The sequence below is a fragment of the Schistocerca cancellata genome, chromosome 3, assembly GCF_023864275.1.
Source record: "Schistocerca cancellata isolate TAMUIC-IGC-003103 chromosome 3, iqSchCanc2.1, whole genome shotgun sequence".
Lineage (NCBI taxonomy): Eukaryota > Metazoa > Arthropoda > Insecta > Orthoptera > Acrididae > Schistocerca > Schistocerca cancellata.
The window spans coordinates 594739787-594759284 of NC_064628.1; the positions used below are offsets into that span (position 1 = coordinate 594739787).

Sequence of the window (19498 nt, forward strand, 5' to 3'; positions counted from 1 at the left end):
CGTCTGCACAAGTAGAACACAGTGTTGCCAGATCGTTCGCAGTGTTGTCAGTCTCATCAATTTTCTCAGATACCTCGTATTCGATAATGAAGTCAGTGGCATCACCTAACAATACGTTCGCAATTATCTCTCGGACTGCCTCGTTTGTGACCTCATGTCGACAGAAACGTTTGTTCATCTATTATGGTAATTTTTGTACACCTCCGTAGCTCAGTGGTCAGCGTGTCTGGCTGCTATGCTCAGGTACTACCACAGATTTTTCCTTGATGGGAGGGGTGGACTGGGGTTCACTCCTCAGCCTCGGAATGCCAACTGGCTCCTTACTTGCGTGAGAAGTAACGGCTCCTAGGTCAAGAAGCCGACATCGGCCGGGAGTCCGGTGTGCTGACCCAATGCCCCTACAACCGCATCCACAATGCACCATTGGCATGGGACGACGCGGCGGTCGGTCGGTCTAGATTGGTCCATCAGGGCCAGAAAATGTAACTTTGCTTTGCTGGTATATTTCCAGCTTTCGCTGTTAATAATGATATATCCCACATATCTTCTATTGTACTTTTCCTTTTTTTCCAGTTCTCAGCAGTGTGTAAAATTTATCAACAGGATCTTTGCAACGAAAACATATTATGAATTTTTATTCGCCCATTAATAAATTCTACAACGTTGCTGGTCTCTTAATGCTGAAACTATATACAGTCTTTCTGTAACGTCGAAGAGCGCTCCTAAGCTCAATTTCACTGTCCAGTTCTGGGCCGTGAGACGCGACGTGTTGTTGACGCTGTGTTTACGGTAAGACACCACCATTTACCGTTTCGTGGGGTAGTTTGTTGTTGGCGTCCAGTGTAAATCGAACTTCGGTTCGTTCATCTGTAAACTAAATTCGAAAATCTTTGAAGAAACATTGCAATTCTGTAAAATATTGTGTGTGTGTATTTTTCTTCCATGACTTTTCCTTGCACTATGTACTCCTTTGGTGAGTTTTATCGCGGGCTTTAACGCACGATGCGGACAGGCAGCCTATAAAATCTCTTGACTTACACGTTGAACACAATCTCCAAGACATCCTGTGCTGTCTGTGAGTAAGAGTCTAGTTGAGGAAATCCCCATGACTTGGCCTGCACGCTTTTTCCTCACGTGAGAGCAGTACATGCGAGGAGTAATATGATTCAAATGGCTCTGAGCACAGTGGGACTTAACACCTGAGGTCATCAGTCCCCTAGAACTTAGAACTACTTAAACCTAACTAACCTAAGGACATCATACACATCCATGCCCGAGGCAGGATTCGAACCTGCGACCGTAGCAGTCGCGCGGTTCCGGACTGATGCGCCTAGAACCGCTCGACAACAACGGCCGGCTTCACTCGTAAGTACTGCGATCGTTGGGAGAGCGAGCCATGACAAAACCGTTCCACCTGGTGTCAGCAAAATATTTGAGACAGACGAAATACCCTCAGAATTCAAGAAGAATGTAATAATTCCAGTTGTAAGAAAGATAAATTGTGGCAAGTGTAAATATAACAGAACTATCAGTTTAATTGTCATAGCTGCAAAATACTTGACACGAATCATTTACAGAGGAATGGCAAACCGATAGAAGCGGATCACTGGGACGGTCAGTGTGACCTGCGACCGTATCAGTTGCGCTGTTCCGGACTGAAGCGCCTAGAACCGCTCGGCCACCACGGCCGGCAGGAGTAATATGACTGACTCTTCTTCCGACATATGATATCGGAATTATAGCAGTAAAACCTATCGTGATGCGTAGTACCACTCCTGTGACATCTGTCACCGGAGTTTGATGAGTTTCTCCTTGAAGCTGACGCTCTTGAGCTTACTAGACAAACGCGTGATGAAAAGTGCTGCTCCTTTGGATATTCTCAATTAACGAGGTTTGTCGAGTTCCTTTATTGATAAGCAGTATTCGATAGAGGCCGATGACGATTTTATAAGTTACATCTTTTGAGGATGAATTACATATTATCAGGATTGTTTTAATGATACTCAGCCGGCCGATGTGGCCAAGTGGTTTTAGGCGCTTCAGTCTGGAACCGCGTGACCGCTCCGGTCGCAGGTTCGAATCCTGTCTCGGGCATGGATGTGTGTGATGTCCTTAGGTTAGTTAGGTTTAAGTAGTTCTAAGTTCTAGGGGACTGATGACCTCAGATGTTAAGTCCCATAGTGCTCAGAGCCATTTGAACCATTTAATGATACTCACTTGGGTATCTGCTTCTCCTACGACAAGTTTTACACGGTCATTCTGCTTCAAATAACTTCCAAATTATACTCCCAGATATTTTTACAACTGTCACCTTACTGTTTCTAGTGACGATTGCCAATCATGTAACCAGAAAACCGTGGGGTTTTCCGCCCATTTATAAGCAATGTTTTACATTTACATTAATTTATACTGAGCATCAGCTGCCAGTCCCCACACCAAACGTCTGTCTTCTGTAGACTTTTCCTCTTATTTCATTACGATTTTCTGTATGAATACAATCCCGCATTTCATATATACACTACTGGCCATTAAAATTGCTACACCACGAAGATGACGTATTACAGACGCGAAATTTAACCGACAGGAAGAAGATGCTGTGATATGCAAATGATTAGCTTTTCAGAGCATTCGCACAAGGTTGTCGCCGGTGGCGACACCTACAACGTGCTGAGGTGAGGAAAGTTTCCAACCGATTTCTCATACACAAACAGCAGTTGACCGGCGTTGTCTGGTGAAACGTCGTTGTGATGCCTCGTGTAAGGAGGAGATATGCGTACCATCACGTTTCCGACTTTGATAAAGGTCGGATTGTAGCCTATTACGATTGCGGTTTATCGTATCGCGACATTGCTGCTCGCGTTGGTCGAGATCCAATGACTGTTACCAGAATATGGAATCGGTGGGTTCAGGAGGGTAATACGGAACGCCGTGCTGGATCCCAACGGCCTTGTATCACTAGCAGTCGAGATGACAGGCATCTCATCCGCATGGCTGTAACGGATCGTACAGCCACATCTCGATCCCTGAGTCAACAGATGGGGACGTTTGCAAGACAACAACCATCTGCACGAACAGTTCGACGACGTTTGAAGCAGCATGGACTATCAACTCGGAGACCATGGCTGCAGTTACCCTTGACGCTGCATCACAGACAGGAGTGCCTGCGAGGGTGTACTCAACGACGAACATGGCGCACGAATGGCAAAACGTTATTTTTTCGGATGAATCCAGGTTCTCTTTACAGCATCTTGATGGTCACATCCGTGTTTGGCGACATCGCGGTGAACGCACATTGGAAGCGAGTATTCTTCATCGCCATACTGGCGTATCACCCGGCATGATGGTATGGGGTGCCATTGGTTACACGTCTCGGTCACCTCTTGTTCGCACGGAACGCAGTGGACGTCACATTTTAGATGTGTTACGACCTGTGGTTCTACCCTTCATTCGATCCCTGCGAAACCCTACATTTCAGCAGGATAATGCAAGATCGCATGTTGCAGGTGCTGTACGGGCCTTTCTGGATACAGAAAATGTTCGACTGCTGCCCTGGCCAGCACATTCTCCAGATCTCCACCAATTGAAAACGTCCGGTCAATGGTGGCCGAGCAACTGGCTCGTCACAATACGCCAGTCACTACTCTTGATGAAGTGTGGTATCGTGTTGAAGCTGCATGGGCAGCTGTACCTGTACACGCTATCCAAGCTCTGTTTGACTCAATGCCCAGGCGTATCAAGGCCATTATTACGGCCAGAGGTGGTTGTTCTGGGTACTGATGTCTCAGGATCTATGCACCCAAATTTCGCGAATATGTAATCACATGTCAGTTCTAGTATAATACATTTGTCCAATGAATACCCGTTTATCATCTTCATATCTTCTTGGTGTAGCAATTTTAATGGCCAGTAGTGTAAATACACATACTTTAGTGGTGTATGCATCACATTAGGTCAGAAAATGCCTTCAACTGTCACAGTTAACCGATTCAGAATCAGAAGTTTTCAATGCATGATCACTGCGAAGTGTAAATGGATAAGATGGCCTAGGTCCGAAATTACATCCTAATACTAGGCAAAGAAATAGAACCATGACACCAGACTTGTATACGGCCGCATGTTTACAGGTTATGTTGTTTGGGTGATTACTAACATATCGGATGGGTGTGTTCTCTGTAAAGAACTGACTGAGAATAAAGGTGCTTGTGAATCCACATCATGGAGTAACATACAGCGAGTGTAATGGCTCCTTGCCCACAACACGCGGTTTAACGGTACCCCAAATTTGGCAGTTCTGTGTATTCACTGTACCCTGTAGTGTACAATGTGCCTCGTCACTAAAAAGAATATTGCCCGCCAAATGTCATCAACATCCATCAGTGCCTGAAACCGAAGAGTGAATTCGAAATGTTGCTGCGGAAGAGGTTTCAGTTGGTGCACTATCTGGATCTTGTTCGGGTACCATGTGATACAGACCGCAAAACTTTCCGTACTGTTCACCATGGGATGGGCAATTCCCGCGACTAGCACTAACACTGGCCGGGACACACGCTGCAGGGTCACTCACAGCAACGGCAACCTTGTCAATAACTTTCACTGCCTTCCTCTTCCAGGTGCCACACCAAGCTCATCCAGGTTTTAGAATTTCATTATCATCATCTTTAAACCAATTAATGGCATCGGGCATCTCCTCAGACTTTTCAGTTGGGGATACTCTCTCAATAAAGCACTGTAACTACTGCAATTTACATAAAACAGTTTCAGTAAATGCGCACAGTCTCTCTTCTCTATAGCCATACTGTTCACTGACATGTGCCTCTAGTCTGGAAAACAATCAACACCTGTAGTTGTTAAAAAAAAAAAAAAAGCCACAGATAGGGATCCATCAGAAGCAAAATCGTACGGACCAATTTGCTTATTAAATATATTGGCTAAGGTCAACAAGAGGCTTCTGTGTAACCGTCTCCATGCTACAGGGAACTCCGTGGCCTTAGTCAGCACCAGTTTGGTTTTGGATGGGAAAATCTATTGACGACACAATTAATTGGGCTTTCTAAATTATAGAAAAAAACATAACAGAAGTAAGCAGCTGCGATTCTTATTGACATTGCTGGTGCCTTTGATAATCTTTCGTGGCCAGCCATGTTTGCACGATTTCGAGAACTACAGGTAACCAGGATCCCTGTACAATAGTCTTCCTTATTGTTGTAGGAACAAAGTTGCTGAGTGGCAAGAGGGCCACCACAAGGTTGTAAAAAGGATTACCAAACGATGTCCACAGGCTCTAACTGCAGACCCATCTTCTGGGATATTACAATTGAACCACTCTTGAATTTAACTGAAGGAGATGAACGTTCAGGTGAGATTGTTACATACGCTAATGACCTGTCAGTTGTGGTATCAGCTAACACAAAAGCAATGTTGGAAAAGTCGCCAGTGGTATGCTACATACAATACAACAATGGTGCAACCAAAACAAATTATCTATAGCAGCACAGAAAAACAGCATCCATAATGCTTGAACGATCACTACAAAGACATCTAGCAATTAAAATACGCAACACAAACATAAAACGCAAAACGACATAGCTTCAACGAACACATACGACTAATCACAAACAAAGCCGAAAGTATACATCACAAACTAGAGATATTAAATTCGACACGACACAGACTACTCACACATCGAATGTACCGCTGTGCACTTTTCAGGTCATCATTGAGTTTTGCAGCTAGTACATGCGCACACAGACTCACCCTCATCATGAACAGGATCAGTGTTAGGTAGGACAGAGGAGAGTGCTACCTGGACTATCTGGTGCACTCGGCACCACACAATTGATTCGCTATTTGTAGTGCATGGAATACACACAACTGATATAATCATACTGCTTGAAGATGGATAGACCTGAGAGTGAGTGATGCAGATCACTGGGCACCACATAGAAGATAGGCGCCAACTAAAATTCGGTGTATGGACACTTGGCAAACAGAGTGAGATGAGAGTGGTGAGGGCTGTCAAGCCTATTCATGTTCCCCAATATTAGGGAGCAGTTACAGTTGCGCCATGTCAACCCCCGCCGGGGCACAGTTCTATTAACGGAAACAGCACTATACGATGCACTGAGGAATCCAGATACGTGGAGACAGTTAAATACAATCACCAACATCTCAAAGCAGAACATAGATACGTGGAGACAGTTAAATACAATCACCAACATCTCAAAGCAGAACATGACGTTTGCAGGACGTATGCAGACACATCAATACTGAAGGAGCAGAAGACGAAGATAGACCGACTTAAGATAGCTCAAGTATCTCCTGTACTCACGATGAAACGAGTCACAGTTACAACACTTAACAGATACACAGAAAACATACATAACACAACTACTCACATGAACATTAATCAAAGATTGCAATTTAATATCTCAATAGCTACACCCGGCGAACTTAGTTCCGCCTCTGAAAATCTTTATATGTTATAGCTGACCCGGCAAACGTAGTTTTGCCATATAAATTATCTCTAGTCTATAACACAATGTATACGTGTAACACAACAGCCGTTGCTGGCGGGAGCTCGTGACACAAACAATAATAATGGCCGAAAACTCTGTAGGGAGTCAGGAAAGGCTTAGGGGGAAGTCCGGCAGTATCGGCCATTATTAGTTCTAGTGTTTCACGGTAGATCGCGCGGATTTAACAATTGCAGCCGATACACGGCTCGTCCATGAGCATACAAACATAGCAGCAATTTCGTGTGGAAACGTGTTCGCCAGCCTTATGAATATGGTCAAGCGCACACGCATCGATTTATATCGTACGTAAAAATATTGTACAACTAAATTCTTTTAGAGGAACAAAGGAGAGCATAGGAACTTCTTTGTTCGACTAAAAGAATTTGATCGTACGATATATTTCAGTACGATAAAAATCGATGCGTGTGCGCTAGGCCTAAATGTCGGTTTGGCGAATGACGCGTGCTACCTAGTTAAACTTCTCGGTCTAGTTACGTCGATTCAAAGAGGGATATTCGATAATTTTTTTCATAATGTGGGGCTACAGTCATAATATACAGGGTGATTCAAAAAGAATACCACAACTTTAAAAATGTGTATTTAATGAAAGAAACATAATATAACCTTCTGTTATACATCATTACAAAGAGTATTTAAAAAGTTTTTTTTTCACTCAAAAACAAGTTCAGAGATGTTCAATATGGTCCCCTCCAGACACTCGAGCAATATCAACCCGATACTCCAACACGTTTCACACTCTCTGTAGCATATCAGGCGTAACAGCTTGGATAGCTGCTGTTATTTCTCGTTTCAAATCATCAATGGTGGCTGGGAGAGGTGGCCGAAACACCATATCCTTAACATACCCCCATAAGAAAAAATCGCAGGGGGTAAGATCAGGGCTTCTTGGAGGCCAGTGATGAAGTGCTCTGTCACGGGCTGCCTGGCGGCCGATCCATCGCCTCGGGTAGTTGACGTTCAGGTTTCATAACTAACCTTTTTCGTAGGACTCTCCATACAGTTGATTGTGGAATTTGCAGCTCTCTGCTAGCTCTGCGAGTCGATTTTCCTGGGCTGCGAACAAATGCTTGCTGGATGCGTGCTACATTTTCATCACTCGTTCTCGGCCGTCCAGAACTTTTCCCTTTGCACAAACACACATTCTCTGTAAACTGTTTATACCAACGTTTAATACACCTCCTATCAGGAGGTTTAACACCATACTTCGTTTGAAATACATCTGTCGTCGATTCACTTCTGCCGTACTCAATAACACAAAAAGCTTTCTGTTGTTCTGTTGAGCGGTCGCCATCTTAGCATCAACTGACGCTGACGCCTAGTCAACAGCGTCTCCAGCGAACAAATGTACAACTAAATGAAACTTTATAGCTCCCGTAATTCGCCGACAGATAGTGCTTAGCTCTGCCTTTTGTCGTTGCAGAGTTTTAAATTCCTAAAGTTGTGGTATTCTTTTTGAGTCACCCTGTATTTCTTTAAAGTCAGTGCCACCATTTTTATTTGCAGTATTACATTTACACGATCATGATTTCGGCTTCAAAGTGCCATTATCAAGTATTTTAAGTGTTACACAGTGTCTTAAGATGTGCATAACGCTTAAAACACTTGATAACGGCACTTTGAAGACGAAATCATGATCGTGTAAATGTAACACTGCAAATAAAAAAACAGTCTAATGGCGGTACTGACTTTAAAGAGGGATATTCAAGTCGTTGCTTTTGGTACGTTTTCTTCAGTTACCTATATATCGCATAGTGAAAGACTATCACCGGTAGACACCTGGCGGGGATAACTGATCAAGTGATAATTGATCAGTTATCGACCGGGATCGAAAATTATTAAATTACTAAAATCGCTATTAAAAATGGGTTGGTGGTAGAAGGGTGAACATTTAGGGTTGTGTGTATTTTTTAATGCCACATCATAAAAAAATAAAATGTTCTGTCCAAAAAATAAGCTAAAATTGGGGTGGGCCATCCTTATCACTTAGGGGTATGAAAAACAGATTACGACCGATTCTCAGACCTACCGAATATACATGTAAAATTTCATCAGAATCGATCGAGCCGTTTCGGAGGAGTATGGCAACTAACACTATGACACGAGAATTTTATATATAAGAAAAGCATTATGAATGAATCTAATTAAAAGTAGAAGTAATTACAATAGTCTGTGGATAGATGATGTTCTAGAATCTACATTAAACCTGTACCCAACATTGTTAAGTAGTTCATAAATGAACAAATCATTGTAAACGTAACAATATAAGTGTAATATAAATTTAATATAAAGTCAGCAAGCAAAATCAAACAACAGAAACATATCACGCATATTACACAAAATTAATGGGTCCACTACACAAAAAGTCTAGTTTTATCCTACAAAAATGTTTTTACAAGATTAATGACAATTAGTGGTGGCTTGTCATATCTCCTACAGCTATGTAGGAACAGTGTATAACTTAATCAGACGACACAGGGGCAGGAGATTGTTCCAAAGCCATGCAGGATTTGTTCACTAGCTAACCTAGTACTAGTTATAGTTCTTATGTAACCTAACAAACATTAACTCACACAGAACACAAACAAACACCACCGACATAGATTAGATCAACATGAACTGAACAAATCGAGTTTTCCCGAAGACGGATGTTCACGTAGACAATACGAAAATGGATAACACGACTTGAAGTTCACTACCGTGTCCCGTTCCCCAGGTAATGTTGGGAAAGCGATACCTATATATAATCTTTCCAGTCAGCTGTTATTCTCTTCTCAAATTTTACCGTAAATTTATTATTTTCTACTTCCAACTCATGTATTTTTATTTAAAAAATAAGTATAACCGCTGTCAGTAAATAAAAGAACACCGAAGTACAGACAAAAGAATTCGACGCAGCCCCACCTCCACTTTATGCTCCATGGGCAACAGGGCCCTTGGCCTCAACTGCATAGCACAATTTTTCTGCATTTTGCTACTCGATAGTGGCTATAGGTACTGGCTAAGAGGTGTGTGTGGAGCACTACGGCCTGCATAAAATAATACGATGGCAACTGTCCACTTACATTATGGCTGGTCAAATGACTGGAACTAATTTGTTTCCTGCGTAAATCGGTTCTGCATTAACGTATCCACCAAGTTTCACTGCCATATGATAACTACACCCCACTTTACAGCTCCGGGAAAGCGTACTTCCACGGGCTCCGAAACGTCCAAGATAAAAACGAATAGACGCTCTGTCAATGAGCTACATCATACGCAACGCATATCTTCACGTGGATCTCTGTAATGTGTGTGGCTTTTGTAAGACTATAGGACATCTAACAGACCGCACATTCTCTTTATCTCTGACAGACAACACAAAACTAGTGATAGAGAAACATATGGTCTCACAAAGATTGTGAGTAACTGCCGTTTAGACGCACAATAACACAGCAAAACTACATCAGATCGCGAGTACTGAGTCGAATCGAAACTGGTCGCATTGCGTTCTCAATTTTGTATTAGCTCTGTTCACAGATGCAAAAACTGTTGCTTTTCTTTGTTTCACCGCGCGACACGCGACTAAAACACTGCTTGTTCTGCTATTTTACGGAACCCGCTGAATATCCAGTATACAGTATGATCCTTCTTAACGTTTAAAAACCCTCGTAGCGACGTACATGATGCTGAGGCAAGTAATTTAATGTAAGACACATGATGACGCAAATGCCAAGAAATAAACACCCTAAAAAAGTGTGTTGAACATGTGGCGTCACCAGACGAAGTAGCTCACATCACATTCGGCGAGCGGTTGCGCGTGAAGGAGTGATTGAGCGATGCAATATTTGCATTCGAGCAAACGGTGCAAATTTTGAACACATTCTGTAAATGTGATTGGGTGTAAATTTGCAAATGTGATCTATTGTAAACGTTGAAGTTTCAAAACTATTGCCCTCACTGTATCCAAGTAAAGGCTGCTCTAGTTTTGTGTGTCTTCCGCTCTGTCTCTTCGTAAAAATAAATAAATAAATAAATACAGACATTACTTAGTAAAGAAAACGTAGGTCATTTACTGGTAACGACGCAGTTCGGCTATTTGTGACGCAATATGGTAGGTTTTTGTTGTGCTGTACTTTGCAGTAAACAGGAAAGACCACGAGACTGGCGAATAAAATAGTAATCTTACCTCGCCTAACGCAATGGGAAAAAAATACGGCCTGCCAAACACACGAGTCGAGCCCTGTGCTTCACACACTGAAGTCGCGCACCTGGGCCCAGGGTCTTAGCGCGCTGAATTCTTAACTTGGCTTGGGATGATCAAGTACGACATACCGACAGGCTCAACAGCTGCAAATGCGGCGAGATAGGTCAGCTGGTGACGTGACATTTCCACATTTACGATCTTGTCCCATTCGAAAGAGGCCACACAAACAAACCTTTGCTTAAATTACACTTATAGGCTTTGCATAAAAATGAGAAAATGAAGAGTATGTCATGCTTTGTTCATAGGGAAATGAAGGTGAATAACGAAAGGTGCTGGAAGTGACCGTCCTCGACTTGTAAACACAGTTGAACTCGACGCTGCTGATTCAAAAATGTTGCTGTCAGAACCTCTGGTATCACTGCCTGGATTTCACAGATGATTTCTCGTAAATCTTCCAAGTTGTGTGGTTTGTTCCTGTGGACCTAGCCTTTTAGGCCACCCCAGAGGAAACAGTCAGGGGGTGTTAAAAATCAGGTGACCATGGGGGCCACAGTTCTTTCGAAATCACTCTGCCGCGGAAAAATGTTTCGACCTCAGCCACGGTCACTCGAGACGTGTGGCATGTGGCGCCGTCCTATTGGTACCAGCCGAAGGTAAGTTCTCCGTCGTCCAATTGGTTCTCACAAGTTCCCGTAACTTTTCGATGTAAACTGCAGTTGTCATAGTACACTCGAAAAAAATTGGTCCGATGATGCGACGCTGTGATATTGCGCGCAAGTATTTTGTGAATGCAGGGGTTGCTTGCCAGTGCATGTGGATTTTTATTACACCACAAACGTGTATTCTGAGAGTTTACATGGCCAGAGAGGTGGAACCACGCATCACTGAACCACATGTAATGTAATATTCCTGGCCTCTGAGCAATAATTTGCTGAAACCAACGACAAAATGTAATGCGTTTGTCTTTGACACTGACATTCAGTTTCTGAACAACTGTAAGTCGGTATGGATACACACTGGCGTTCTTCGCAGCTCGCGACTTGTACTCCGTGACATACCACATTCCTGAAAAAAAGTCGAACAGACTATGCAGAAGAGGCCAACAACGTGTTTCACGTCAGTCACGTTTTCTCGCGATAATGGCGGCCTACCCCGCCGTGAAGATCCAACACCGTTCCACTGCTCTCCATCTTGTTCACTAACTTTTGTACTCGGCATTTACGCGGTACATGCTGGTCACCAAACCTTTCAACAAACTATCTTGTCTTAATGAAAACCAACACTGTTTCACAAGAAACATGGGCTCTCCGACAGAACAGCGATAGTCACTAACACACTGTTTCGTCAAATGATGCAGTCACGTTTTCTAGCGATAATGGCGGCCTCCCTCGCCGTGAAGATCCAACACCGTTCCACTGCTCTCCATCTTGTTTGCCGCGTCAAACGTCACAGATTACATGGTGCAATTTCAGCGGAATTACTACACATGTTTGTGAGGCCTCTTTCGAGTGGGACACCGTGTATTAAATCACTTGTCTCAGTGTCATCTACGTCGCTTCGGAAGTTTTTAAACGTGTATATGCTACCTCCTCGTAGAGCACTTAGCCTGTCACAAAACACGCAAAGACTTGGTCTGCACGGGAAATACTTTAGATTAGCCTATCTGCAAAAATTTAGGATAGAGAGAGCTAACGTTTATCAGAGAAGCCGCCCAAACTATCTCAATAAGTGGTTTAATTTCGAAACCTCGCCTTTCAGAAAGTTCGGTGTCCTTAGCATTAAAGATGAGATGACCTTTCATAGTCTTATAGATATTTAAATGACCACTCTATGAAAGCAAACGGTGACGAGTTGTTCAATGAATTCGCAGGGTTAAAAAGTGTCACTGTAACTTTTAAAACTTCAGATTTACCAACTGATCAAAAATGGGTTCATTTCTTTGCAAAACTGTATTTCCTTACTTATTAAAAACAGTGGAATTTATGTCTTCCATTCTTGTGTGCACAACATACACAGAGAACGTGCGTTTTCCTCGAGGAAAAATTTGTGTACTGATGAGTGAAATAGACTTCAGGTTATATCTGTGGAAAGCGAACTTCTTGTAAAAGTAAATTATAATAGGTGCAGCTCAGAGGCCTGTCAGCATATTCTACAGGAGAAGGGACGCGCTACATCAGAAAGAAAGTACGTCTGTGTATTTCGGATTTTGTGTGAGGACCAAAACTGACGAATGTTAGTAAGAATTGCACATTTAATATCTTAAGAGCTACCTTTTGATAGGAGCGTCCCACTTTTGACTTGTTAAAGGCAGCAGTGTCCCTCTTTTGACTCGCCAAAGGAGGCAACCCGATACATGGTTAAAAATTCATGATATCAAGTGCTCTCTCACTGTACACGTGTGTGTGTGTGTGTGTGTGTGTGTGTGTGAATTTGTAAAAGAGGGGAATTTTGAGTACATTAATAGCCATTTTCGAATGATTAATTGCCAGGAAAATTCTAAATAAAGAGATATCTTTATGGGAAAATTGGAATGTCTGACGTGCTATCAGACGAATTTTCGTGTTCGAATTGCGTGGGAGTTTGTAGGTATTTTGCTTGTGAAAGGGTACGCAGTGTTTTTACCAAAAAATACACCGCACGCCATGTCATATAACGAAGCTGCCTCCGAGGGAACCTCTACGTGCCAATAAAGCACTCCAAAGAAAATTAAATTCCCAGATCTACTGTCCAAATTGCTACTAGTGATGTAGACGTGAAAACTGAATATACAGAGAACCAACAATTGATACTGCAAATTGCATGAGAGGTGAAACAGTCTTCCGGTCTTGACAGCCGGTCATGTGTAGCGAACTGCAATTATCTGGTTTCATAATCCTCTCATATTTGAGCAGAATCCATTCTGAAACAATGATTCTGATAGGTCTGAAAAACACACACCAACAGATGTCATTCTCATCGGACTCGAAACAATACCCAGTCACAAATCACTTTATAGACGTCGAACAGATGATGTCAGAGGTAACACATCTGATGAACAGGGTGGATACTCCTACAGTTCGTACATCAAAACTATCAATTTTTCCACAACCAAATGACTTTACGGGCAAATTCGTTGCTCTGCTGACGTGGTCAGCTACTACATTTCATCATCGATTGTTCATGACATCTCTCAAAATCCTGGTTGCAGTTATAAGACGTATTTCACATCACTCATCTTCTATAGAAATACGGCTAAACCTGAGTTCAGCTTCGTATTTCATAATTACTGAAAGTGAGGGAGCAGGTTTCGAATAAACCACATCACAAGCTTTCGATGAACTTCCCTTGGTGAAAGAAACAAGAAATTTTATGAGGGCACTGTACTTCAGTCTCTCCATTTGAAGGAAACTTTTAAAAACTCACATAAAACTATTTCCACTGAACAAGGTGGCGCTTTGGCGTGAGACAAACGACTCAACTTCGGGTGGAATATGGTTTTCTGTACTCAAAAAACGCTCCAGGCAAATGCCTGCTTGGTTCCCTTGAACAGGACACAGCCCCCTTCCTTGATCAGGGACTGTTCCGTTTCCATTGGTTCTGCAGTGAACGGGACGTTAAAACCGTCATTCTCTATACCTTCTCAAAGTTATACCGCAGTTTACGGGAAAGCTTCTCTTAAAATTATTGCGAGATACAAACTAACACACTAAAAACAAAATTTCACTAACCCTAACATCATATCCCTGCTATGCCGAATACGCCCTAACATTACTGCCGGCCGGTGTGGCCGTGCGGCTCTAGGCGCTACAGTCTGGAACCGAGCGACCGCTACGGTCGCAGGCTCGAATCCTGCCTCGGGCATGGTTGTGTGTCATGTCCTTTGGTTAGTTAGGTTTAAGTAGTTCTAAGTTCTAGGCGACTGAAGACCTCAGAAGTTAAGTCGCATAGTGCTCAGAGCCATCTGAACCATTTAGAGCCTAATATTAATGTTGTTGATTACTGAGAAAACGAACCATGCAAGTATTCAAAGGAAAGAAAACCTTGCGATTAGGTCCTGAAGACCACGCGATAGTCGACCGATCGTGTGTGTCACCCTCAGCTATTCATCGCGAATGCGTTTATGAGCGACCTGGGATCGGCCAGAGAGTTTTTATCTCCTTGGTGTCAGCACACAATACTCTCTGCAGTCGTCGACATTTCGGCTTTGGAGCCTCTACCTCTCATTCACCTAGCTCCGTAACTGGCACCACGAAGCTGGGTGCAACCCGGTCGTCCTCCCACCAAAAAATGGGTCCATGGCATTACAGTGTGTAAACTTTTAGATGGCATACCTCTCCCTAGTCCTGGATCGGTAGAAGTCGGTAAACGTCGGAAGGCTTCGGTAGGCAAGCAGTTTCGACTGCTGCCAACATTACGTAGCTGACTGTGTTGTACAAGGTAGCCATTGTCGTCTGCTTCATTGTTTTGCGCTGTACTGTTCTGCGTGTTTTTATTGTGCAGTTGTGCTAAACATTATCAAAATGAGTGAAGAGGCAGTTGCTGGTCCACCTCAGGAGTCGCCAACAACCCCTCCCGGTAGGCCTACGGTTAGAAGGAAACCAATATTACGTAGCGATGCTCGCAAAATTATATTGCGTGTGACTGAATGCTGCACGGCACTTTTCACGCATCTCGATGTTTACCACGTCATATCTCCTGAATTATATGTCGTAAAGAGACATAAATTTGCCGGCGCATTTACTGGTATATGTGGATACTGTATGCGAAATATGTTGCGATTAGAGTTAATAGTAACGAAATAATACATTAAAACGTCATGCCTACTGCGGCAGATTTACGGTATGTACTGAGAAAATGTAGTAAGCGATAACCATTTTTCCTTTCATTATTTTGTGGGGGGTGTCAGCGAGAAAAATTTTCGTAAAGGTTTGAAATTGTATGTAACGTTTGTTGCTAGTCGCTAAGTGCTCTCATTCTCAAATAGTGGATGCATAAATCTGGGTATTTTCCCGCGGTGGCATCTCATTGTTTATGACGTCATATCTCCTCAAGAATGTGTCTTATTTCTTTTTTTTCGGCTAGGAACCTTCTTGGGCGTACGGAGAACAACTCACCAAAGTTTCATTGCAATCGGATGAATGGTTTGTGAGTGCATAGTAGACAAACATACATACATTCATTTATATATATATAGATTTTAATGCACGTGATTATTTCAGTTCCGTTTACGAACAACATTTAAAGCGAATTTTACTTCCAAGCCTTTCGTCTGCTTTCGTGTAAGCATGACGCGCAATTTGTAGTGCCAGCACTGCTACTGGTAGGCGTGCCTCGTCCCCCCCCCCCCCCCCCCCAACGGCTCCATTCCCATCGTCAGCCAATGCTTGCTTCCTCCTCTCCCCGCACTCCACTCAACGCAGTTCACACACTTCTGGTAATCGAACCCGGATTCACAACATGAGGGACTGTGATGTTCACAACTCGGTTACGAGAGCGGGCCGCCAGTTTTCTAGGATATTATTATGTTGGTGCTTTCTTGTTACTTCCTTCTCCAGCTTATTTTGCAGTAAGGGAATTTGCATACGCGCTTATACTAGTAGTTTAAGCTGAGTCATAAACATACCATGAAAATAGGAGATGGGGAGGAATGTCAACACACTGCCTCTTATCACACGTTGATTTTGCATTCTCCATGGTGCGACAATTTCATTGTTGTTGTTGCTAAACAGTTCGGGCTTGTCGGCTGCTCTTGGGTACTATACTGTAGACTAGCGCGCTTCATTGTCGAGTGGGGTTGGTGCTTGTCTGATCGCATGAATGCTGTTTCAAACTACATTTTAGTTGGATGTATAATCCGTAAGAGGAAGTCAACTACCATATAAAGGGATAACACCTGTTTCAAAAGACGTTAGTCCTGCATTGTAAACATCAAGTGACATCATCATATTCAAATTGGCTCTAAGGCTGGGACTTAACATCTGAGGTCATCAGTCCCCTAGACTTAGAACTACTTAAACCTAACCAACCTAAGGACGTTACACACATCCATACCCGAGGTAGGATTCGAACATGCAACCGTAGCAGCAGCGCGGTTCCGGACTGAAGCGCCTAGAACCGCTCGGCCACGGCGGCCGGCTCATAATATTCCTCCTTAGACAAAAAGAAAGTGCTAGTCAAAAGACACATTTTTTTTAAATAGGGCTAGATGGCTGGATCTATTACAACGTGACCGGTTTCTACAGCTAAATGTGGTGCCTTCAGGCTATAGATGCGCCCAAAGCGGTTGAAACCGGCCCCTTGTAACAATTGTGGCGATCTTGATGTGCTAAAAAATTTCAAGGATTACACTGACATCATGTGTTCCCCAATTTAACTACGTTAAAATTCATTGACTTTAACGTTCGAAAGTGATTGCAATAGCATTTGTTACATTCGTCTACTAAATATTAAGAAACTTTAATGAATATTTTTTAAGTTTATTTCCTCTTGACTTATTATTAGTGGCTGTATGAGGCCACCCAAAAGCCATATAAAATTAACATATTACCTTGCGACTGAGAATGTAAACGCACAGAAAATCCAATTTGTTGAAATATTCTGAACTTGTACCAACATTACTGCATCGCCCAACATTGCAACGCCGTAACAGTCTGCCTATTAATTCGCCTGTGCAGCTGAACCGCCTCTCGGTACTGAATCATTCTTAGATGCTTGTTAACAGCACTTAATATAAGGGAGAACGAAATAAGCGTTAGTAAATGGGAAAATACAAGGATAACTAAAAGATTTCTTCAAATGAACATACATTCTGGATTGTGCCCCACACACTGGCACTTTTAAATTCGATCTCACTATAGTATGAACTTCCAAGTCTGTTGGGCTCCCACCCTTCACCAACAATGGTGAAAAGTACTATATCATTTGCTGAATTTAACTCAGTGGTGTCAACTAGAGTGGGTGGGGCCGAAGGCGAACTTCGACTTAGCTGGCTTACCCCTTTTCCCATTTTTTGTTGATCCCCATAGCTGCTTAGATTGTTTCCAACAATAAGGCGATTCGTTTTCAATGTTTCATGGGCGATCAATGCAAAAATCGTCGCATACAGAAGCACTAATCACAAAATACAATTTTTAAAATTTTGGTTGCATTGGCTCACTTGGAATAAAAAGGACTGGCCCCATCTAGTAGGCGAAAATAAGAAACTAGCCTCTCTTTACAAAGGAAAGGTAGGTTTTATGAAACTTTAACTTGCCACAGTCCAATCAGAATCTTCTCATAAGTCCCTTTCATCTCTGTCCCCTTCCCAGTATTGTATCCTTCAACCCATTCCTTTCTTCTTCCCCTTACTACTTAGCCTTCCCTCTTCCCCCTTTCTTTGTCCTTCCTAAATTGTTTTTCGGCTACCACGAAACTGCGTCCCCGAGGAAACAACTCCAAGGGCACGCGTCCCTGGTGCCACTGATCTGACTAAATCTAACTGCAAGAAGTACTACACGTACTAGAATGATTATCTAGCAACATTCTATTAAGTTAGCTCCAGAGGAAGTAAAAATCTATGTATTACACGAATAAAGCAACAGCAGCTCACACAAAAAATCAAGAAACGTAATATTTGAGTTATATCAGTTACATTAACAGTTACATCAACGCTCAACAAGCATTTCAACAACTCGACACAAAACAGACACCGTATAGTTTCCAGACTGTGAGTCAATAATTTGGCTGAGAAACGAGGGAATATGGGGAACAAGTCGAGCCTTGAACTTTTTCCTATCCTACATCATCTTTTTAATAATGGATTGCCTGGGGATGGGGGTGGGGGGAAATCACGATGGAACCGATCAGGTCTCTTCTTAATTAATGAGGTCTTTTATGTATCTCTTTGTACTGCAGGGCAACGGAATGAGCAAACGCTCTTAAAATCCCCCTCCCGCCGGTTTTATGTGACATACCGGAAAAGATTGGAAGTGACGCTGGAATCCGACGATCAAAATGGGAAAGTGGGTGTTTTTGTCTCGAGGGAAGGATCACGTCAGTAGAAAGGCAGAGGGAGGATAGAGCCCGCAACAAACAATGTAAACCCAAACTGAAGAAGCCTGGAAGGCTAATTCAATTCTGTTGCCTCCTGCGTAAAAATCCAATGTTCTGGATTACCAAGGTGGTGCTGTATACCCCTAAAGAGTCAATATGTAATCAGAATATTTAAGTGTAGTCCAGGTTACAACCCTAAAAAAAAAAATACAAAATTCCTTGTCCTGCATCATTATCCACCAATCAAACTAACTGTCGTGGATATTACGTAAGTAGCCAAATGAGTTTCCGGAATAAAATAATTTTCGTTTGTTTGTACGCTAGATATGACATGAATATGATAGTATAACGTATGAAATACGATAACATTATGAACAACACGATGAGCAATATATTTATATGAAGTTACGTAAAATTTTGCTGCATGAAATTCCATCTCAAGTAGGCTATTGTTCCGTATATCAAAACATAAACAGCACGTACTAAAAACACACATTTAGTAGTCAATGATCACGTCCCTTTTAGTCATTAGTGACTCAACCCCTTGTGCTAATACGAGGTTTCCTCCATATTAATTGTATGTCAGTTACAATGTTAGTAAATAAAATGAATATGAGAGTTCAAAGTTACGGAAGTCTGTGCATAGTATGTACTGATACCGGTGTTTCGGATTCTTTTACTACATATCTATGTATACTAAGCAGTGTCTAATTTACTGTATTTTTTGCGTAATTCACGCTCTCTTATCATGAGTTCAAAACTTCATAAT

The 19498-nt window shown here is 42.5% G+C and overlaps 1 protein-coding gene across 2 annotated transcripts in view; it reads right to left on the minus strand.

The window, feature by feature from the left end:
- The window catches only part of LOC126175474 (UBA-like domain-containing protein 1), a 156411-nt gene that overhangs the window by 136160 nt on the left and 753 nt on the right, over positions 1-19498 (minus strand). The gene's annotated exons all lie outside the window — the stretch shown is intronic.